Source organism: Ursus maritimus, unplaced genomic scaffold, assembly GCF_017311325.1.
Source record: "Ursus maritimus isolate PB19 unplaced genomic scaffold, ASM1731132v1 scaffold_22, whole genome shotgun sequence".
NCBI classification, from domain to species: Eukaryota; Metazoa; Chordata; class Mammalia; order Carnivora; family Ursidae; genus Ursus; species Ursus maritimus.
Genome location: NW_024424675.1, coordinates 27075152 through 27081151, shown reverse-complemented (window position 1 = coordinate 27081151; position 6000 = coordinate 27075152).

Below are 6000 nucleotides of genomic sequence, written 5' to 3'. Positions count from 1 at the left end.
CGTCAGGTCACACGCCAAGTGTTTATCTTGTTTTTTAAATTAAATCCCCACAACAGTGAAGGTGGGCATTTTTATCCCCATTTTACAGATGAGGAAACTGAGGCCCAGATGGGTGTCCAAGATCTTACAGCTTGGCAAGTGGCAGATCCAGGGTCCAGTTTGGATCTTCCTGACTCTAAACGGTAAGCAGCACTTACTGTGTTGGTCCTTGCTGGTCGCTGAGCTGATCATGCTGTTTCCATTGTCCTTCCGGCCCACAGCGCCCCTGTGAAGTTGCACCACTGACGTCCCATTTGCTGATGAGGAGCCCGGGCCAGGGAAGCAGAGTCTGTGCTGAAGATGACACAGCTGGTGGTCCCTGAAAGGCCTGAGCATTCCACCCCAAGAAGGAAGTCTCTTTAGCTCCAAGATCCCGCTGGGTGATTAGTTCGGCCAGCTCCTTGCTGTGTTGGGATGCCATGTCCCCCACCCTAGGGCTGTCGCAAGAGCAGAGGACATAGAACCTGGGCACCCAATTTACCAAGTAGGCACTGTGTCAGCCCTCAGCATACCGGCTCATTGAAACAGCCCTGGGGTGGGGGCCCATGAATTTCCCCATTTTATGACGGAGAAACGGAGACTGGAGACGTCAAGGAACTTGGCCAGAGATGCACATTTGCTTGTTCTCACTCACCTCCACTCACACCCACTGCACTTTTCTCCCCATGCTCCCGTCCATGCCCTCCCCCAGATACCACCTGCCCAAATCCTTGCCATGGCCCAACTTCCTGGGTCACTGGTCTGATTCAGGGGATGTTCCCCAGGTGGGCTCCTGTTCAGCTCTAGAGAAGTCTGAGGAGTGAGGGAAGGTGAGAGTCAGGCTGGGCCTCAAGGCCCACAGGAGGCTTCCAGCCCCACTCGGAACAGGGATGAGGCCGTTGTCCAGGCCATGTGGCCACTGGTAGCATTAACAGGAGCATAGAGCCTAGAACAAGGGAGGAGATGGCTTCTCCTTTTCTTCTCTGTCCAGCTCTGGTCTCCCCTGTCCCTGCCCCAGATTCTTCTGCCCCTTTCAGGAGGGACACTGACCTGCTGACCAGGGAAGGGGGCATGAGGATGGGATGGGCCTGCAGACCACATGTCTTCAGCATCTGGGACCCATCTGGCTCTGGCTCTCATCAGCCCTGACCTCCTCTTGAATGGCCCCTCACACCCAAAACACCGCCCTCCGAGGCTCTGCTTCTTCCCCTCAAGTCCTGCCCTGCTCCAGGCTTCCCTGTCTCAGGTGTGCCCCCTGCCCCCGCAAACTCCCCAGCTAGCCTGCACCCAGAGATGGAATCCATCCCTAAGCCCCGCTCCCACGGAACATCTCTCATCACGCACGCTCTCTGAGCCGGAGCCGGAGGGTCGCCGGCTGCAGGAACTTCCCGTGTCCCTGGTGCCCGCCCCACATCCCACCAGAAGTCAGAGGGAGCACTTTTCCAAATGCAAATCCCATCATCCTCCCCCACTTAGAGCTCTAGATGGCTTCTACTGCTTAGAATAAAATCCAAACAGCTTCCTTAGGTGACCTCACTTCCCACTAGCTCCCCCTCAGCCTTGCTTCCAGCCATTTGGCCTTCTGGCGTGTTCTGGAATGTACCACGCTCCCTCTCACCACAGTTCCCTCTGCCCGGAACATGCTCGCACCTCTTCCAGGAACTTGGCTCCTGTGCCAGTTCCTGGAGGGGCCAACTCTCCCCCTCAGGGCTCTCCTCGCCCCTTGTCCTCTCCTTGGCAGCCCTGTCACCCTGACAGGGCCATGAGCACCTCCACAAGAAGGTCAGACCTTCCTCACTCTCGCACTCTCCGAGAATGCACAGGGTTGGGCCCCAGTAAATCCCACTGAATGACTAGGGGAAAGAAATCATCGTGGGTAAATGAAGAGCTGTAACATTGGAGGAGTAGAGGCTGTGGGTCCCAGAGGGGCCTGATGGCTGTAGTTCAGACATGGGGGTGTCGGGCCCCGCTGGGACACTGGCATTTCAGTCTTCCTCTGGGTCTCAGTTTCCCAAGGAGAATGATGGGTTTGTGTGAGACCTTGAAGGTTTGGTGGTGGTGGGGGGGGGGGCGTCTCTGTTCTGGGATGTGAAGGAGGCTGGCAGATGGCAGAGGCCTGGAGGTGGGGTTGAAGAGGGTTAGACTAGGTCCATGCTAGGTCCTGCCTAGGGACATGTTGTTTTGGGAGAAAGTGAGTTCACCATGGCTGGAGGCATGTAAGCAGGGCCACCATAGAGAGGATCCCTGTACTGCTTGGGCAGTCGGACTCATGACCAGGCGCCCAGTCTGGAACTCAGAAAGGCACAGGCTCTGGAAGTCAGTCTCAGCTCTCTTCTTACTAGCTGTGTGACCTTGGGCAAGTTGCTTCAGGTCTCTGAATCTCTCAGAGTGCGGACTCCAGAACACAGAGGAAGCGCTTCCACCTAGCAATGTTTTGGGAAGACGCACAGGGCCTGGAGCGGTGTTAAGTGTGTGATAAGCATCAGCGCCCGGCCCAGCCCGGCCTGCACATCCAGGATAAAAGTTCCGGCCACACATGGGGCAGGCTGGCTGCTTCACGCCCCGAGTCCGGCGAGCGCCTGGCCCCTGTCCCAGCGTGTGCGGGCTGCTCACTGGGATGGACCCACATGCCCAAGAGAAAGGGTGGACTCCAGCAGGCCCCTCACCTTTCTGGGTGCCCCCCCACCTCCGTGGGCCTGTGAATGCTTCCTCCTGCACCCCTCCTCCCTCACCTCCGTGCAGGGAGCCCCATCCTTTCCACGCCTCCCAATCACGGCAAACTGCCTCATCAATCATGTTCTCTCTAATTAACTTCTAATTTACCTCTTTAGTCAAATCTGTTTACAATCAGAGACAAGAAAACACGCAGCAGCTCAAAGGTGCGGACGTGGGGACTGGCTCCGGGGACCGTGGCAGATCAATCAGCCTTTGACCGGGGGTGGGAGCCCCGGTTCCGCTCCCCTCCCAGGGAGGCCCGATGGCTCTAAAGGGCAGGGGTAGGGGGTACCACTAGGCCCAGTGTCCTGGCATCCAGCACCCCTGCCCCCAGAGGTCCCCCACACCCCTCAGCCTCCCGCAGGCTGCCTTCCTTTTGGTCTTTCCGCCCCACCAGGTGGGGAGTCCTCGTGGGCAGGCTTACGGCCACTTCCCGGTCTGTGCGGCCTCAGAAAATGCCTCGACAACTCTGAGCTTCTGTTTCCCCGTTTGCAAAGTGAGGGATAAAATAACATCATCCTCCTTGCGGGCAGGCGGTGAGTCCAAAAGGAGTCCGCATCCCCAGCCTGGCCCGGCCGGGCCCGAACACTGGGCCCAGCACGGAAGGATCACAGGCCTTGTTTGGTTGGTTTTGTTTCCATATTAATTTTTAAAAATTTGAATTCATCTTCCACTTATGGGAAAGTTGCAAGCACAGTATGTGGTATACTACCATCTCCAAATAGTTCAGTGTGCATTTTCTAGAACAAAGACCTACTCTTACGAAACCACAGTACAGCCACCGGAGTCAGGAAATTCATGGTGAAACACCACTACTGTCTAATCTCAGCCAGGGCCTAAGTTTCAATCCCGCTGCACCTCTTACTGGTCGTGTGCCCTGGGCCGAGCCACAGGACGCCTCCGAGGCCCCGTTTCAGCGTCTGTGAAGGAGGTGGAAGACGTAATAACCTTAAGTCTACTCTGCAGGGCTGCTGGGTCATGGGGCAGAGGTGAGAGGTACTGGAGGCAGAAACGGAGGCCCAGGGAGGCCGTCCTCGTTCTAGGTCACGCATGACGGCCGCAGTCAGATCCCATGGCCTTGAAGAGGCAGAGCCCTGAGTCATGGGTGGGTCTCACATTCTCCAATCAGAGATGGGCCACCGGGGGCTCGGAAAGCTTCTTGACTTGTCTTTGGGCTCCTTGACCTCCGCTGAGCGCACATACCTCAGCGGTGGAAAGAAAGCAGCAGGGAGGAAGGTGAGGGGTAATGATTATTAATGGCACACCAATAATACTAACAATAAATAATGCGCAGAGTCACCTTAGAGGAAGTCCCTCATGGGGATGGCATGCAGGGGAGCTGCGGCAGGGAGGGGCCGGCAGGGATGCCCCATACTGAGTGCACAGTGTGGTGTGGGGGACTCTCAGAGGAGCCTGTGAGCCATCCGGTCTCGGACCCCCTGCAGCAGAGAGCGAGGGGACACCTGTTGGCTCCCGGCCTGTCTTCCCACAGCGCACCCCCTTCTGCTCCCACTCACTCACCCACATACCCACCCATTGGTTCATTCCACTCGCACTCACCTAGAACGTTCCCCCAACTCCACCCTTGGCTGCCCCTGCTCACTGTTCAGGTCTCAGCTCAAACATCTCCTGAGAGAGGCCTTCCAGAACCATCTTATCTCAAGTAGCTCCCTCTCCCAATTCGATTCGCTCTTTATCCCATCACCTAGTTTTCTTCATCTCACGTCCGTCCGAAGCGACACCATTTAATTCTCTTCTTCTCGTTGGTCTGCCTTCCTCAGTGTCTGGGTCCCCCCACTCATGGGTTCCTCGAGAGCAGGGACCTCTGTTTTGTTCATTCCTGTCTCCCCAAGCCCAGCATGAACACAGGCGGATTATTCAATAAATAGGGTGAAACGAATACTGAATTCACCTGGTCATCACTGTCTGCTCTGCCTGTCGATACGGGGGACGTGAACGTGGAGACAGGGCCCCTGCCCGCACCGGCTCACAGTCCTGCTCAGTATAAAACCACAGGTCCTCACGGTGGGGGGACAGCCACGCCCAGCCCCGGCACTCAGCACTGCCACTGGGACAGACCCTGCTGGGACAGCCCTCTAGCTGGGAGATGGAGCCCTGGCTCCGGGGCCAGGCTAGGGTGGCTGCAGCCCAGTTCTGCCCCCCTCTCGCTGCCCCAACTGCTGGGCTGGAGGCCTGGAATGACACCTGTTCTCCCCAGGGCCCAGGGGACACTGAGAGGGGCTCCTGCCCACACGCTCCTTTGTCATGGAGCCCTGGCCGGTGGTGGCAGGTGGGGCGTGGGGGGCTCTGCCAGGCTCACTCCAGCTGGGGAGCCCCTTCCTGGGAGCAGGGACCTTATTCAAGGACCAGGAGATGCGCCCTGTCCTCCTGTCTGGAGGCGTCGGGAAGCTGACAGCTCCGGAGGTGGGGAGGGCTCTCTGCTGCCTGCCGCACTGTTGGTTCATATTCCTATTTCCCTGCCCATGTTTCTCGTTCCAGACTGTGTAATTAGGTGTCCAGGGGTGTCTCTGATTCTGTTCCGATAGAATTTGCCTTGTTTAATCGGTAACAGGATGGCTGCCTCTGACAGCTGTTTTTCCTAGGAAAAAAAGAAGGCTGTTAGGGATGGGGCGAGCTGGGAGGCGGGCGGGCCGGTATGGGCTCCTTGGCTTGAATGTCCCTTTGTCACCTACTTGGGGGTGACCCTGGGGCCCGTCATGTCCCCTTCCTGGGCCTCAGTGTGCTCCATGGTAGAAGGAGGGGAGTGGGACCTTGCGATCCCTCCGTCGTGCCTCTGACACAGGAGGGTCGGCCATGCACCCACTGAGCGAGTGGTGCTGCGGTGCGGGGGGGCGGGCTGAGCTCATGGAAAGTCATTCACGATGCATTTAAATACAAGGTGGCATTTTTTATCACTGTGCTCTTAATTGTAATTGCCATTTAATTAGATTAATGATAATTAATAATGCTAATAACGTACTGTCCTTTGTTTGGGACGATGACATTGCAAACCCACCTTCTGGAGGTGGGGCTGGGCCGTGCTGAGCCCCCTTGATCCCCTCTTCTCTCCCAAATCCCTCCGCCCCATTTTGTCTGCCTGATCACCTGTGCTCGGCGCACTGGGTTGAGATCCCCTCTTGTCACGGTGGTCTTCCCATTAGACCGTGAAGTGCTCCGGAGGGCCAGGGACGAGTGCTGGCGTTCCCGTACCCTATCCCCCAACACCAGGAGGGACTGGACCGGGGAGGAGACTTATGCATGCTGAAT